Genomic DNA, 18,765 nt, shown 5'->3' on the forward strand with positions numbered 1-18,765 from the left:
CATGACGTCGAGCTCTATATACAGAGCCCCGAAATAACACAAGCCATACCAGGCTACCACACACATGTCAAGCTCATGACTTATCAGTCAAATATTGTCATTAGTGCTGCAGCAAGCAAACTCACAATCACATGCCGCGAGTTTTCCCCTGTCATCCTCTCAGTGTGGAGCGTAGACTCCAATCTGGCCCCGTAGTGACGAATATTCTTTAAGCGTGCAGCACTGTCGTTGGAGACTTGTCGTCTGGCCATATGTGCTATATATAGGTCTATGTCAATTGCCAACCTTGATGTATTTATCTATGCCATAGACTTTTGAGTCTGCTCTGCTCTCCTGTGCTATATATGGTCTATGTCGACCTTGATGTTTTTATCCTTAATTATCAACTAGTTCCATTAGTTCCAGACTTTGCCATCTTTCATCTATATCTGTGCCTGCCGGCGCAAGCAGATGATCCCCATCTTCTTCCTCCTAATCTTGAGTTCATTCTGCAGCGCGGATGACCAGCTCACACAAGCCAAGCCACTCACCCATGGCGAGATGCTCATTTCCGAGAGCGGGGACTTTGCTCTGGGCTTCTTCTCCCCGACAAGCTCCAACAAGAGTTTTTACCTTGGCATATGGTACCACAGCCTCCCCGGGCCACAGACCGTCGTGTGGATCGCCAACCGAGACAGCCCAATCATCAACACCCTTCGTCCATGATGCTCAAGGTAACTAACAATTCTCGCATGGTATTATCAGACTCCGAAGGCCGTATTATTTGGATGGCAGGAAGCAATGTCACTTCTGGGGCGCCAGGAGCTTATGCAGTACTACTCAACTCAGGGAACTTTGTCCTCCGGTCTTCGGGCGACCAGGACATATGGTTGAGCTTTGATCATCCGACCGACACCGTCCTTCCAAACATGAGATTTTTGGTGAGCTATAAGGCACAAATCGTCACACGTCTTGTTGCTTGGAAGGGCCCCGATGACCCATCTTCTGGGGACTTCTCATGCAGCGGCGACCCAAGATCCCCAGACCTTCAGTTGGTAACGTTGAACAAGGCTAGGCTATATTGTCGTATCATTGTGTGGGACGGTGTGTCGGTGTCCGGCCGCACACTTCTAACCAACACTAGCTCCACATTGTACCAAACAGTTGTCAACTCTGGAGACGAGTTCAGTTACACGTTCGCCGTCTCCAACAACTCACCGTTCATGCACATCATGCTTGACTACACTGGCAAGTTGAAGGCTCTAGGCTGGGACGATCACTCCATGTCATGGACAGTCATCAATGAGCACCCCAATAGTGCTTGCGATCTCTACGCCTCTTGTGGCCCGTTTGGCTATTGTGACTTCACCAAGGCCATTCCAACATGTCAGTGCTTTGATGGGTTTGAGCCCGTCGACAGTACTAACTCTTTTAAAGGATGTCAGAGAAAAGAAGCGCTGAATGCAGCAAGAAAAGTCATTTCGCGTCTTTTCCTCGAATGAAGGTGCCTGACATGTTCTTGCATATACGCAACAGAAAGTTGGATGACTGTGCAGCTGAGTGCATCAACAATTGCTCGTGTACAGCGTATGCTTATGCCAACTTGAGTAGCGGAGGTGCTATGGCTGACCCGTCAAGGTGCTTAGTTTGGTCAGGGGAGCTTATTGATGCTCAGAAGAGAACCGTTGGCGAGAACCTGTACCTCCGACTTTTTTTTGGTTCGGAACCACCAGCACACGAGTCTCCTCGTGCTCGGGGTGTGCCCTCCGACTTGCCAATCCTGGTATTCGGTGTTCCATGCCCTCTTGTTTTTACCTAGTCAGTAATGATTTTAACTCTATTGTTAGTATCTATCAATACATATTTAACCAAAAAAGATTGTAGTACTATAAAAATAATTTCAAAAAATATCTAACCATACCATTTTCAAGATATCCAATCTAAATATATCAAGCAGTATCAGTAGTTAAAAATTTAGAAGTTCCTTATCAAGAACATCACGTTGTTTAGAAACTGGAAGGAATACATATGGAAGGTCCTCTTGTTTAAATAAACACGGCATTCCTTTTAATATCATTTTACAATTGCTAGGTTGTTCAATTACTTCTGGCCTTCACTTTCAAATTCATTGACAATTCTTTCCAGATTCCATGTCTTAACTTTCCCATACGGCCATAGCTAGTTGCTATTTTTTCTCTTGAATTGACAATAATGTCCAATGCATATTTGCAAGATCAACTACCATTTTTTAAGATGGTCAAATCTTTGATTTACCACTGGCCCTGGTAGTTCAGGTTAAGAAATAACAATAGTCCAGGTGCCTAATTAGCTTCACAAAATCCGTCATGGTACTTATGGAAGTTAATTCTGAATTTCTGATTGGTCGTATTTCTGCGGTCGACAAGGAAATCGGTCCAGTAAAGATTGTACTCCCCATTATATCATGTCTGCTACTACTAGCATGCATAGTCTTCATCTGGATATACAAATATAGAGGTAAAGTAACAAATATCGACTTCTTTTTGACATATTACATTAGTGCAAGAGTAAGTGGATGTCCTAATTAACAGGCAAATGGGGAAAGAAGAAATACCAGAAGAAACTGATGCTAGGATACATTAGCACATCCAACTCACTAGAAGGCAAAAATACGGAATTTCCATGTTTTATCTATGAAGACATACTTTCAGGAACAAATTTTTTTGCGGATTCCAATTTGCTTGGACGTGGAGGTTTTGGCAAAGTTTACAAGGTAACATGATGGGTTAGTCTTGTCATTCGTGGTACAGAGGAAACGATTTTAGAGTTGAAAAGTATCTCATGGGCTCAACTGAAAAACACATCTCTTCATGTAAAAATGTTACACATAGGTGCGAAAATGTTAATTTCCATTTTTGGCTCCATTGAAAAAGTTCGATCATGTAGGGCACAATGGGATATTTACGATGAGATCCTTCTATACGGATCTGGTTAATTCTGGCCCCATCTCAAGGTCACTTCATATATGGAAGGTTAAGGTTCCTTTGCGGATTAAATTTTTTATGTGGTTTGTCCACAAGCAAGTAATACTCACAAAGGACAACTTACTTAAGAGGCGATGGGTAGGCAACTCGCGGTGTTGTTTTTATGCTCAGGATGAGACAATACAACATTTATTCATTGAATGCCCACTTGCCAACTTACTTTGGAGAACGATTCATATAGCTTTTAATATCAATCCTCCAGCAGATATTGCGTCTTTGTTTGGGACGTGGTTAGCTGGGGTTGAACAGATCACGGCAGCTCGTATTCGGATTGGAATATGTGCGTTACTATGGGCTATATGGAACTGTAGAAATGATATGATTTTTAATAGACAACACAACTTAACTTTTTTGCAGGTTATCTTCAGAGCTACAGCTTGGATCCGTACGTGGTCCTTACTCACTCCTATGGACTCCAGGGAGCCTTTGGTTACTGGGTGCAACCAATGAGAGATGGTGGCTCAGGTTATATTCAACCGGTTCGGATGGCGTTCGCATACAGGATAGGAGTCTAGAGAGCTTGTCCTTATTATCACCGTCCGCTTGTATTTTTCAGTTTTACGTGCTATGTTTTGCTTCGTTTGCGAGCTATAAGACCTTTATGATGATACTTTTTGAATTTTTAATAAAAGGGCCGCATGCATCATCATGATGCAGAGGCCGGGGGTATACCTCCATTTCCAAAAAATGTAGGGCACAATGGAAGGTGGAAAAGAAGTTGCTGTCAAAAGGCTTAGTAAGAGTTCTGGGCAAGGTATAGTGGAGTTCAAAAATGAAGTAGTTCTCATTGCAAAACTGCAGCACAAGAATCTAGTCAAACTTCTCGGCTGCTGCATTCATGAAGATGAGAAGTTATTGGTCGACGAGTACATAACTAAAAAAAGTTGGACGCCTTTCTTTTTGGTATGTGCTAGTTTGTTGATTACATACAGTTTTTTACATGAACCAAAATGGTATTCATGATGACTTGTTTCCTTTCATTTTGACCATGAAAGATCATGCACGAAAACATGTGCTCGATTGGTTGACACGGTTTAAATAATTAAAGGAATAGCAAGAGGCCTTCTTTATCTTCATCAAGATTCAAGATTAACGATAATTCACAGAGATCTCAAAGCGAGCAACATTTTGTTGGATACAGAAATGATTCCTAAAGTTTCATATTTTGGTATGGCAAGAATCTTTGGTGCAAACCAGAATCATGCTAACACAACCCGGGTCGTCGTAACATAGTAAGTAACTGGTATACTAATGAACTCTTAGCGCCCTAGTTTAATATGGTTTAGTATAGCGTGTTTTGTACATTCCTTGCTGACTTGTCGAATGTTTTAAACAGTGGTTACATGTCCCCAGAATATGCCATGGGAGGTACATTTTCTGTGAAATTGGACACTTATAGCTTTGGGGTCCTTCTCTTGGAGATTGTTACACTAGTAGAAAAAGGGGCTTTCGTTCGGGCTTGGCCAGCCCATTAGTCCCGGTTCTTCCACGAACCGGGACCAATGGATGCATTCGTCCCGGTTTGTGAGCCCAGGGGGCCGGCCGGGGCCTCGTAGGCATTGTTCCCGGTTCGTATGGACTCATTTGTCCCGGTTCCAGGCACGAACCGGGACCAATGGGCCTCGCTCCTGGCCCACAAACATTGGTCCCGGTTCTTGGCTCGAACCGGGACAGAAGGCTGGGCTTTAGTCCCGGTTCCAGCCATGAACCGGGACAAATGAGTTGCCTATATATACCCCATTGCCGCACCAGAGCACTCCACAGTGCTTTGTTTTTTCTGGCCGGCGACGAGAGGGCATTTGGGTGCTCTAGCTCACCTCCTATGCACACGAGGTGTTCGATGAAATGCCCAAGCCACGCTAGTTAAGCTTTCTCCTCTCGAAGCTCGACCTCCAAGCTCCATTTTTCCCGAGATTTGTTTAGGTTTAGCAGTCCGTCACGTCCCGTCCCTGTCTTCACCGCCGTCGATCGCCCGCGCCGATCTCATCTCCTGCACCACTGTGGTGAGCCTCTTATCTTCTTCTGAAAGAAAAAAAATTCTTACTTTAGATAGATACTTGTCTAATTTTCTTACTTTTATTATTGCTTGTTATTATATAGTGCGATGGTTTTGGTATCCGCCCCCGTTGGCCCTCGTCCTGGCTATGATTCGGATGTGGTATATATTATCTTTTATAACTATTTGGTTCATTTATTGTTTATGACAATTATGCCCATCAAGTTGACATAGATTTTATTTATGTAGGAGGTAGTTGAACCAGAAATTCCAACCGACCCTATTGTCGAGAGGCTAAATTTAGTTGAAGAAGAAAACAATTACTTGAAGGAAAAAATTAAAAAAATGAGGAGGAGAAGATGATATTGGAGTTGCATGTTGCGGATGTCGTTGATGATCACAAGATCAAGATATATGCAATGCGGTTGAAGATGAGAAAGATTAGAAAATATGCCATTCATACCGAGGCTTGGTATCATTATGCCGTTGGATCAATTTTTACCTTGGTTGTGATTATGATCACATTTATTGTTGCACTGAAAGGTTTCACATAGTTTCAATGTATGGTTTAACTAGATGCTCTGGAAAGCTATATGTTGTTCAATGAGAACTATATATGTACTTTGTTTTTAATGTGATGATGAACTTCTATTAATTTGGTCACTTATCTATCCATGAGAGCTATATGTACTAAATTGATGATGTGACTTTGAATGGTGCATTTTATACACGAAGTGCATCTAGTTTTTGCCGTAAGCCTCACTACTTTCTTGCACATGCTATGTGGGTGAAATGATGATACCATGCCAACTTTCAACCTTTTCAGAGTTCATTTGTAGTGCTTTTCAATTTCAGGGTCTTATAGCTCAAAATAATCAGTAAATGCATGAAAAATAACAAATGAAGTCAGAAAGGGTTGAAAATTATGATGTGGTTTTGAATGGTGCATTTTGAACACAGAAAAAGTATGGAGTTCAAATAAGTTCAAAAAAATGAAATCCCTTTGTAACAGACGAGTTTCCGTATGAAATCCTGATACTTCGAAAGAGATTGTACATTTTGTACACGAAGTGCATCCAGTTTTTGCCGTAAGCCTCTCTACTTTCTTGCACATGCTATGTGGGTGAAATGATGATACCATACCAAGTTTCAACCTTTTCAGAGTTCATTTGTAGTGCTTTTCAATTTCAGGGTCTTATAACTCAAAATAATCAGTAAATGCATGAAAAATAACAAATGAAGTTAGAAATGGTTGAAAATTGATGATGTGGCTTTGAATGGTGCATTTTGAATACAAAGAAAGTATGGAGTTCAAATAAGTTCAAAAAATGAAATCCCTTTGTAACAGACGAGTTTCCGTATGAAACCCTGATACTTCGAAAGAGATTGTCCGTTTTGTACACGAAGTGCATCCAGTTTTTGCCGTAAGCCTCTCTACTTTCTTGCACATGCTATGTGGGTGAAATGATGATACCATGCCAAGTTTCAACCTTTTCAGAGTTCATTTGTAGTGCTTTTCAATTTCAGGGTCTTATAGCTCAAAATAATCAGTAAATGCATGAAAAATAACAAATGAAGTCAGAAAGGGTTAAAAATTGATGATGTGGCTTTGAATGGTGCATTTTGAACACAAAAAAAGTATGGAGTTCAAATAAGTTCAAAAAATGAAATCCCTTTGTAACAAACGAGTTTCCGTGAAACCGTGATACTTCGAAAGAGAGTGTGCATTTTGTACATGAAGTGCATCTAGTTTTTGCTGTAAGCCTCTCTACTTTCTTGCACATGCTATGTGGGTGAAATGATGATACCATGCCAAGTTTCAACCTTTTCAGAGTTCATTTGTAGTGCTTTTCAATTTCAGGGTCTTATATCTCAAAATAATCAGTAAATGCATGAAAAATAACGAATTTTAGGGTCTTTCAGTAAAAAGAATTATCATAAAATAAAATAAATAAGTAATTTGAAACAAAATAATATAAGCTTTAATAGAATATATAAGTAGAAACAAAATAAAATAAAATAAAATTTAATAACATAAATAAACTTTATGAAACTAAAAATATCAAAGTCTTTTCTGTTCAAAACATTATAAGCAACCTCTGAAATTTATGAAACTAAAATTATATAAAATTGATGCAACTAAAATTATCAAAGTATTTTCTGTTCAAAATCATTAAAAGCAAAAAGAATTTTCATAAAGAACTTTTTTTGTTAGAAACTTTAATAGCAAAAATATTATCATAAAATAAAAAAATAAGTAATTAGAAACAAAATAAAATAAAATAAATAAGCATTTTGTTGTAAGTAGAAAAAAACAAAAAAAAGAAAAAAAGAAAAAATTTGCCAGCTACTAGGCCACCACAACCTGAATATGACTATAAACCCATCAATGGGCCAGGATTCAGGCCCGCAGAAGGCCCAGTAGGCCCATCAGGCACAACAGTCACAATTAGGTCCGTAAGCCTGCAATGCAGAGAGCTCGAGAGGGGTGCGACAGTGGGGCTTATAAACCACTGCGCGCCCCTCTCGACTAGCGATGTGGGACTAAACTCCCACCACCACCCGACTATGCAAGGCCTTTGGTCCCGGTTTGTGGCACAAACCGGGACTAAAGGGGTGCATTGGTTCCGATTCGTGGCACCAACCGGAACTAATGCACCCCTTTAGTCCCGGTTGGTGCCACCAATCGGGACCAATGGCCGGTTGGTGCCACCAACCGGGACCAAAGGCCACCGCTTCCCGCCCTTTGGGCTGTTGAAAAGATGCCTTTGGTCCCGGTTGGTGGCACCAACCGGGACTAAAGGGTTCATTGGTCCCGGTTTGTGCTATGAACCAGAACCAATGCTCTGAGTATATAAGTAGGACTTGTGAAAGTTTTCACTTCTCATCTCGCAGTTCCGCCCTGACGACGCCGCTAGGCTGCCGCGCGCCCCCGTCCGCCGCCGCCCTTGCCCCGGCCTCACCGCACCCTGCCCCGACATCGACGCGCCCTGCCCCGACCTCGCCGTCACTGAGCCCTGCCTCCACCTCACCGCGCCTCGCTGTCGTGCACGCCGCACCCTACCCCGACCTCGCCGCCGCTTGCGTGCACTGTGAGCGCCTCACCGCACCGTTCCCCCTCCTCTCCCCCTTCTCCCTCGCGCCCCAACGCCGGCGCCCGCCCCGACGCCGACGATGAAGATGTCATTTTGTAGTAGTAGATGATGATGATGATGATGTATGTATGTTCATATATATGCAAAAGTTAGGGTTTTTTCCTGTTCATAGATTTTTTGGGGTGATATTATTGTAGAATATGCAAATGTTTGTATGTTCATATGCAAAAGGATATGTCATTTTTTATAAAAAATTTATGATTTTTTCTGTTGTAATTTTGTTCATAGAATTTTTAGTTTATATATATGTGTTCGTATGCAAAAGTTAGGATTATTTTAGTTTATATATGTTTAGTTTAGGAAGAAGGAAAAGAAAAAGGAGAAATAAATAAGAAGAGGAAAAAAGGAGAAAAAAAAGAGGAGAAGAAGAAAGGAATAGAGGAGAAGAAGAAAAAACTTCTCATCTTTTTTCTTCTTCTTATTTATCCTCTTCTCCCTTTTCTTATTTTTTCCATGTATGTATAATTTATGTCCCGATAATTTCAACACGAGGGGGGGGGTCGATATACCACCTCCCCGATAACATTATTTTCCCATGTATGTATGTCGTCGTTGTCGATATAACCGCTCCCGGATAACTTCGACATGAGGGGCGGTCGATATATATACCCCCTCTCGACCGTGACAACTTATACCACGGGAGCACCCCCCGGCCCTCTCGCTCGACCAAAACTCTCGAGGACACCCAAACCCTAGAAAAAACGATGTCAGTCTCCTATCCCCTCCCGCCGCGCCCCTACCCGATCGACAAACTCTCTTGAAGCCACCCAAATTTACCAAGTTAAAAGAGCATTGTCGTCGAGGCCACCCCAAACCCTAGAGAAGCGTCGAGGCCAGGCCACTAATATGATTCCTTATTGTTCTTAGCTAGCTAGTTCAACGTTTGCCACTAATATATCCTTCTGTCATGTTTGAATAATAATTACCATGTTGTAAATATTTGCAGCAACTATGGATCCGCACCCCCGAGACGAAGCACAAGAAGCGGTGTTGGGGGAGATAATCGCACACGGAAGTGATGCCGTCTTGTTGTTTCTCAATGACACATGCACCGATGGTCTGGAAAGACAGGATGAAGAAGCAGGCTACGACGACGATGATCAAACAATGAAGGAGGAAGGACACCGTGATGACGGCTCCGGTGACCGAATGGAGGGGGAAGGACACCGTGATGACGGCTCCGGTGACCGAACGGAGTCCGGCCAGGTATATATATTAATTAATTATGAAGGAAATATGCCCTAGAGGCAATAATAATGTTATCATTTTATTTCCTTATATCATGATAAATGTTTATTATTCATGCTAGAATTGTATTATCCGGAAACATAATACTTTTGTGAATACATAGACAAACCAAACGTCACTAGTATGCCTCTACTTGACTAGCTCGTTAATCGAAGATGGTTATGTTTCCTAACCATAGACATGTGTTGTCATTTGATTAATGGGATCACATCATTAGGATAATGATATGATTGACATGACCCAATCCATTGGCTTAGCACCCGATCGTTTAGTATGTTGCTATTGCTTTCTTCATGACTTATACATGTTGCTATAACTATGAGATTATGCAACTCCCGTTTGCCGGAGGAACACTTTGTGTGGTACCAAACGTCATAACGTAACTGGGTGATTATAAAGGAGCTCTACAGGTGTCTCCAAAGGTACATGTTGGGTTGGCGTATTTCAAGATTAGGATTTGTCACTCCGATTGTTGGAGAGGTATCTCTGGGCCCTCTCGGTAATGCACATCACATAAGCCTTGCAAGCATTACAACTAATGAGTTAGTTGCAAGATGATGTATTACAAAACGAGTAAAGAGACTTGCCGGTAACGAGATTGAACTAGGTATTGAGATACCGACGATTCTCGGGCAAGTAACATACCGATGACAAAGGGAACAACGTATGTTGTTATGCGGTCTGACCGATAAAGATCTTCGTAGAATATGTGGGAGCCAATATGAGCATCCAGGTTCCGCTATTGGTTATTTATCGGAGACGTGTCTCGGTCATGTCTACATTGTTCTCAAACCCGTAGGGTCCGCACGCTTAAGGTTTTGATGACAGTTATATTATGAGTTTATGCATTTTGATGTACCGAAGTTTGTTCGGAGTCCCGGATGTGATCACGGACATGACGAGGAGTCTCGAAATGGTCGAGACATAAAGATTGATATATTGGAAGCCTATATTTGGATATCGGAAGTGTTCCGAGTGAAATCGGGATTTTACCGGAGTACCGGGAGGTTACCGGAACCCCCCGTGAGGTATATGGGCCTTAGTGGGCTTTAGTGGAAGAGAGGAGAGGTGGCCAGGGCTGGGCCGCGCGCCCCTCCCCCTAGTCCGAATAGGACAAGGAGAGGGGGGCGGCGCCCCCCTTCCTTCTCTCTCTCCTCTTTCCCCCTCCCGAATCCTATTCCAACTAGGAAAGGGGGGGAATCCTACTCCCGGTGGGAGTAGGACTCCTCCTGGCGCGCCCTCCTCCTGGACGGCTGCACCTCCCCCTGCTCCTTTATATACGGGGGCAGGGGGCACCCCTAGACACACAAGTTGATCCACGTGATCATATTCTTAGCCGTGTGTGGTGCCCCCTTCCACCATAATCCTCGATAATATTGTAGCGGTGCTTAGGCGTAGCCCTGCGACGGTAGTACATCAAGATCGTCACCACGCCGTCGTGCTGATGGAACTCTTCCCTGACACTTTGCTGGATCGAAGTCCGGGGATCGTCATCGAGCTGAACGTGTGCTAGAACTCGGAGGTGCCGTAGTTTCGGTGCTTGATCAGTTGGGCCGTGAAGACGTACGACTACATCAACCGCGTTGTGCTAACGCTTCCACTGTCGATCTACAAGGGTACATAAATCACACTCTCCCCTCTCGTTGCTATGCATCACCATGATCTTGCGTGTGCGTAGGAATTTTTTTGAAATTACTACATTGCCCAACAGTGCCATCCGAGCCTAGGTTTTATGTGTTGATGTTATATGCATGAGTAGAACACAAGTGAGTTGTGGGCGATATAAGTCATACTGCTTACCAGCATGTCATACTTTGGTTTGGCGGTATTGTTGGACGAAGAGGCCCGGACCGACATTACGCGTACGCTTACGCAAGACCGGTTCTCCCGACATGCTTTGCACAAAGGTGGCTAGCGGGTGGCAGTTTCTCCAACTTTAGTTGAACCGAGTGTGGCTACGCCCGGTCCTTGTGAAGGTTAAAACAGCACCGACTTGACAAATTATCATTGTGGTTTTGATGCGTAGGTAAGATTGGTTCTTGCTTAAGCCCGTAGCAGCCACGTAAAACTTGCAACAACAAAGTAGAGGACGTCTAACTTGTTTTTGCAGGGCATGTTGTGATGTGATATGGTCAAGACATGATGCTAAATTTTATTGTATGAGATGATCATGTTTTGTAACCGAGTTATCGGCAACTGGCAGGAGCCATATGGTTGTCGCTTTATTGTATGCAATGCAATCACGCTGTAATGCTTTACTTTATCACTAAGCGGTAGCGATAGTCGTGGAAGCATAAAATTGGCGAGACGACAACGATGCTACGATGGAGATCAAGGTGTCGCGCCGGTGACGATGGTGATCACGACGGTGCTTCGAAGATGGAGATCACAAGCACAAGATGATGATGGCCATATCATATCACTTATATTGATTGCATGTGATGTTTATCTTTTATGCATCTTATCTTGCTTTGATTGACGGTAGCATTATAAGATGATCTCTCACTAATTATCAAGAAGTGTTCTCCCTGAGTATGCACCGTTGCGAAAGTTCTTCGTGCTGAGACACCACGTGATGATCGGGTGTGATAGGCTCTACGTTCAAATACAACGGGTGCAAAACAGTTGCACACGCGGAATACTCAGGTTATACTTGACGAGCCAAGCATATACAGATATGGCCTCGGAACACGGAGACCGAAAGGTCGAGCGTGAATCATATAGTAGATATGATCAACATAGTGATGTTCACCAATGAAACTACTCCATCTCACGTGATGATCGGACATGGTTTAGTTGATTTGGATCACGTAATCACTTAGAGGATTAGAGGGATGTCTATCTAAGTGGGAGTTCTTTAAGTAATATGATTAATTGAACCTAAATTTATCATGAAACTTAGTACCTGATAGTATCTTGCTTGTTTATGTTTGATTGTAGATAGATGGCCGTGCTGTTGTTCTGTTGAATTTTAATGCGTTCCTTGAGAAAGCAAAGTTGAAAGATGATGGTAGCAATTACACGGACTGGGTCCGTAACTTGAGGATTATCCTCATTGCTGCACAGAAGAATTACGTCCTGGAAGCACCGCTAGGTGCCAGGCCTGCTGCTGGAGCAACACCAGATGTTATGAACGTCTGGCAGAGCAAAGCTGATGACTACTTGATAGTTCAGTGTGCCATGCTTTACGGCTTAGAATCGGGACTTCAACGACGTTCTGAACGTCATGGAGCATATGATATGTTCCAGGAGTTGAAGTTAATATTTCAAGAAAATGCCCGGATTGACAGATATGAAGTCTCCAATAAGTTCTATAGCTGCAAGATGGAGGAGAACAGTTCTGTCAGTGAGCATATACTCAAAATGTCTGGGTATAATAATCACTTGATTCAATTGGGAGTTAATCTTCCAGATGATTGCGTCATTGACAGAATTCTCCAATCACTGCCACCAAGCTACAAGAGCTTCGTGATGAACTATAATATGCAAGGGATGAATAAGACTATTCCCGAGCTCTTCGCAATGCTGAAAGCTGCGGAGGTAGAAATCAAGAAGGAGCATCAAGTGTTGATGGTCAACAAGACCACTAGTTTCAAGAAAAAGGGCAAAGGGAAGAAGAAGGGGAACTTCAAAAAGAACAGCAAGCAAGTTGCTACTCAAGAGAAGAAACCCAAACCTGGACCTAAGCCTGAAACTGAGTGCTTCTACTGCAAGCAGACTGGTCACTGGAAGCGGAACTGCCCCAAGTATTTGGCGGATAAGAAGGATGGCAAGGTGAACAAAGGTATATGTGATATACATGTTATTGATGTGTACCTTACTAATGCTCGCAGTAGCACCTGGGTATTTGATACTGGTTCTGTTGCTAATATTTGCAACTCGAAACAGGGACTACGGATTAAGCGAAGATTGGCTAAGGACGAGGTGACGATGCGCGTGGGAAATGGTTCCAAAGTCGATGTGATCGCAGTCGGCACGCTACCTCTACATCTACCTTCGGGATTAGTATTAGACCTAAATAATTGTTATTTGGTGCCAGCGTTAAGCATGAACATTATATCTGGATCTTGTTTGATGCGAGACGGTTATTCATTTAAATCAGAGAATAATGGTTGTTCTATTTACATGAGTAATATCTTTTATGGTCATGCACCCTTAAAGAGTGGTCTATTCTTATTAAATCTCGATAGTAGTGACACACATATTCATAGTGTTGAAACCAAAAGATGCAGAGTTGATAATGATAGTGCAACTTATTTGTGGCACTGCCGTTTGGGTCATATCGGTATAAAGCGCATGAAGAAACTCCATACTGATGGGCTTTTGGAACCACTTGATTATGAATCACTTGGTACTTGCGAACCGTGCCTTATGGGTAAGATGACAAAAACACCGTTCTCCGGTACTATGGAGAGAGCAACAGATTTATTGGAAATCATACATACAGATGTATGTGGTCCGATGAATGTTGAGGCTCGTGGCGGATATCGTTATTTTCTCACCTTCACAGATGACTTAAGCAGATATGGGTATATCTACTTAATGAAACATAAGTCTGAAACATTTGAAAAGTTCAAAGAATTTCAGAGTGAAGTTGAAAATCATCGTAACAAGAAAATAAAATTCCTATGATCTGATCGTGGAGGAGAATATTTGAGTTACGAGTTTGGTGTACATTTAAAACAATGTGGAATAGTTTCGCAACTCACGCCACCCGGAACACCACAGCGTAATGGTGTGTCCGAACGTCGTAATCGTACTTTACTAGATATGGTGCGATCTATGATGTCTCTTACTGATTTACCGCTATCGTTTTGGGGATATGCTCTAGAGACGGCCGCATTCACGTTAAATAGGGCACCATCAAAATCCGTTGAGACGACGCCATATGAACTGTGGTTTGGCAAGAAACCAAAATTGTCGTTTCTGAAAGTTTGGGGCTGTGATGCTTATGTGAAAAAACTTCAACCTGATAAGCTCGAACCCAAATCGGAGAAATGTGTCTTCATAGGATATCCAAAGGAAACTATTGGATACACCTTCTATCACAGATTCGAAGGCAAGACTTTTGTTGCTAAATTCGGAAACTTTCTAGAGAAGGAGTTTCTCTCGAAAGAAGTGAGTGGGAGGAAAGTAGAACTTGACGAGGTAACTGTACCTGCTCCCTTATTGGAAAGTAGTACATCACAGAAACCAGTTTCTGTGACACCTACACCAATTAGTGAGGAAGCTAATGATAATGATCATGAAACTTCAGAACAAGATACTACTGAACCTCGTAGATCAACCAGAGTAAGATCCACGCCAGAGTGGTACGGTAATCCTGTTCTGGAAGTCATGCTACTAGATCATGATGAACCTACGAACTATGAAGAAGCGATGGTGAGCCCAGATTCCGCAAAATGGCTTGAAGCCATGAAATCTGAGATGGGATCCATGTATGAGAACAAAGTATGGACTTTGGTTGACTTGCCCAATGATCGGCAAGCAATTGAGAATAAATGGATCTTCAAGAAGAAGACTGACGCTGACGGTAATATTACTGTCTACAAAGCTCGACTTGTCGCAAAAGGTTTTCGGCAAGTTCAAGGGATTGACTACGATGAGACCTTCTCACCCGTAGCGATGCTTAAGTCTGTCCGAATCATGTTAGCAATTGCCGCATTTTATGATTATGAAATTTGGCAAATGGATGTCAAAACTGCATTCCTGAATGGATTTCTGCAAGAAGAGTTGTATATGATGCAGCCGGAAGGTTTTGTCGATCCAAAGGGAGCTAACAAAGTGTGCAAGCTCCAGCGATCCATTTATGGACTGGTGCAAGCCTCTCGGAGTTGGAATAAACGCTTTGATAGTGTGATCAAAGCATTTGGTTTTGTACAGACTTTTGGAGAAGCCTGTATTTACAAGAAAGTGAGTGGGAGCTCTGTAGCATTTCTGATATTATATGTAGATGACATATTGCTAATCGGAAATGATATAGAATTTCTGGATAGCATAAAAGGATACTTGAATAAGAGTTTTTCCAATGAAAGACCTCGGTGAAGCTGCTTACATATTGGGCATTAAGATCTATAGAGATAGATCAAGACGCTTAATTGGACTTTCACAAAGCACATACCTTGACAAAGTTTTGAAGAAGTTCAAAATGGATCAAGCAAAGAAAGGATTCTTGCCTGTGTTACAAGGTGTGAAATTGAGTAAGACTCAATCCCCGACCAATGCAGAAGATAGAGAGAAAATGAAAGATGTTCCCTATGCTTCAGCCATAGGCTCTATCATGTATGCAATGTTGTGTACCAGACCTGATGTGTGTCTTGCTATAAGTCTAGCGGGGAGGTACCAAAGTAATCCAGGAGTGGATCACTGGACAGCGGTCAAGAACATCCTGAAATACCTGAAAAGGACTAAGGATATGTTTCTCATATATGGAGGTGACAAAGAGCTCATCGTAAATGGTTACGTTGATGCAAGCTTTGACACTGATCCGGACGATTCTAAATCGCAAACCGGATACGTGTTTACATTAAACGGTGGAGCTGTCAGTTGGTGCAGTTCTAAACAAAGCGTTGTGGCGGGATCTACATGTGAAGCGGAGTACATAGCTGCTTCGGAAGCAGCAAACGAAGGAGTCTGGATGAAGGAGTTCATATCCGATCTAGGTGTCATACCTAGTGCATCGGGTCCAATGAAAATCTTTTGTGACAATACTGGTGCAATTGCCTTGGCAAAGGAATCTAGATTTCACAAGAGAACCAAGCACATCAAGAGACGCTTCAATTCCATCCGGGATCTAGTCCAGGTGGGAGACATAGAGATTTGCAAGATACATACGGATCTGAATATAGCAGACCCGTTGACTAAGCCTCTTCCACGAGCAAAACATGATCAACACCAAAGCTCCATGGGTGTTAGAATCATTACTGTGTAATCTAGATTATTGACTCTAGTGCAAGTGGGAGACTGAAGGAAATATGCCCTAGAGGCAATAATAATGTTATTATTTTATTTCCTTATATCATGATAAATGTTTATTATTCATGCTAGAATTGTATTATCCGGAAACATAATACTTGTGTGAATACATAGACAAACCAAACGTCACTAGTATGCCTCTACTTGACTAGCTCGTTAATCGAAGATGGTTATGTTTTCTAACTGTCGGGGGACTAATCCATGAACACCTATGGGACCGGCAGACCGAGTCCCTTTCGGTTCGGCGGGGGCGGAGGTCGCACGAAGAGCAGATCGAGGCGAAGCACACGAGCAGTTTACCCAGGTTCGGGCCGCACAGATGCGTAAAACCCTACTCCTGCTTTGTGGTTTGTATTGAGTTCTTGCTCGGGAGCGCGGAGTGCTACAGTACACACCAGCGGCTAACGAGACCGAGCCTGAGTGTTCTCTTTTTTCCCCCAACCCCCCTCTACGTTGCACATGGGCCTGCTTTTATATGCTCAAGGGGTCACCGACAGGTGGCAACGGAGACAAAGGGTAAAAATGGAAAGGTGCTGCGGTAGGTACAGCTACCTGCTACAGTGTATCATACCTAACCCTGACGGCAGGGGACAAGGGCATTAAATGCCCGTCTGTGTCGCCTAAACAGTGCAAAAAGGACCGTCAGGGACGCCACCGCTCGCCACGATGGCAATCTTGTCAGCGCCACTCGCCACTGTGCACCGCTGGCTGCACAGCCTCCCGCCACGCACGCCTGGAAGGGTCCCAGAGCGACACGTTGGTGGATGTGCTGGAGCGCGGGCACAGAGTGGTGGCTTGCCGCGGCAAGTGCCTTGCCGCGGTCATTGTCTTGTCGCGTCCGGGAGCTTGTCGCTCACCGGGCCTTGCCGGGACGCGAGGCGCGCCGCGGCAAGTTCCTTGAGATGCCTTGGGCGGCCTTCCCGGCAAGCTCCTCTTGCCGGGGTCTTGTCTCCTTAAGCGCCTTCCTTGGTTGGCCTTCCCGGCAAGCTCCTCTTGCCGGGGTCTTGTGGTGTCTTGGTTTGGATACTTTGTTCTTGAATGGCTCCAAAGGAACCACGGAGGACCTTGGTGGTCACCCGGAAAGCCTTGCCGCGGGATGCTGCGACTGCCCGTGCACAAGATCGTGATACTAGGGTACCCCTACTCTAGTACACCAACAGGAGCCCCTGGGCCTGGGCCATACACGGTGCCGAGCGCTGTTGGGCCAGGCCCAAAACAGGGCACGGGCATGCGTGGCCTAGGTTACGCCGTATCTCTCTCCGTATCCACCGCGCCCTCCCCAAACGGCACGTGTTGAATGCGGCGTCGTGGGAGAGATCGTGGGTGGTTTCTTTATTCGGAAATGCGGAACGTCCGCCCCCTCCCTCTTTATAAGCAGGGGAAACAGGGGTAGTTCGTCCATTCGCCCGTTGCTGCTCCAATCTCAAAAATCTCCGCCGCTCCCTCGTCTTCCCAAAGCCGAAAGAGAGCAGCGCTCCGCCCCCCATCGCCACCAGCACCACCAACGCCGTCGACCTCCTCCACCACTTCCGCCATGGCTCCAAAAGCCGACAAGGGGAAGGCTGTGAAGTCGACCGAGGGCGCAGCGGCTTGCGGCGCTGCGAAAGGAGCGGGCAGTCTTCCCCCCCAAGCTTGCCGCGAGGGAGCTGAGGGAGAAGTACTACCTCTTTTGGTCGACGGAGACACGAGCGCATCCGCGCACGAAGGTACTTCCCGCCGCTGCTTGGAAGAAGGCCCCAAACGGGCACCCTTTCTTCGCCATGTTCTTCTACTGCGGGCTCTGCCCGCCTTTCTCTGAATTCTTCTGCGATATCATGAACACCTACGGGTTCCATCTCCTCGACTTCACCCCCAATGCCGTTTTGACCATGGCAGTTTTCGCACATCTCTGCGAAAACTTTGTCGGAGTCCATCCCAGTGTAGCCCTCTTTCGCCACTTCTTTATACCCCGAGTAGAGAGAGGAGAGCCTTTATCCGGCGGAATCGCCTGGATCTCAAGGGCCTGCAAGAAGGAAACTTATCTGGAGGGAGAATTCCGCGGCAAGTGGGAGGAGTGGAGAGCAGACTGGTGCTGGATTGATGAGGAGAACCCGCAGCCATTCACCACCCGGCGCCAAACCCCAGTAGCACGCGGCAGCGATTGGAGTGACGTGGCCCCGGAAGACGACAGGCTGAAGATTGTTGTCACCCGGATCCTACGCCTCAGGCTTGCCGGGCTCACTGTAGGCGCTGTTGGTGCGGATTTTCTTCGCCGCCGCATCGCCCCCCCTGCAGGAACGGGGGAGACCCACTTGGGAGTTAAAGAATGCGGCAGATATCATGAGGCTGCGGCCGGGCCTCAACTTCAACTTCACAGTTCTGGAGCTCAACGCGATGCTCCAGGAGCTGT

The 18,765-nt window shown here is 44.5% G+C and overlaps 1 pseudogene; it reads left to right on the top strand.

The window, feature by feature from the left end:
- Positions 1-296: 296 nt before the first annotated feature.
- The window catches only part of LOC123191999 (receptor-like serine/threonine-protein kinase SD1-7), a 79,864-nt pseudogene continuing 61,395 nt past the window's right edge, over positions 297-18,765 (top strand).

Source organism: Triticum aestivum, chromosome 2A (assembly GCF_018294505.1).
Source record: "Triticum aestivum cultivar Chinese Spring chromosome 2A, IWGSC CS RefSeq v2.1, whole genome shotgun sequence".
NCBI classification, from domain to species: domain Eukaryota; kingdom Viridiplantae; phylum Streptophyta; class Magnoliopsida; order Poales; family Poaceae; genus Triticum; species Triticum aestivum.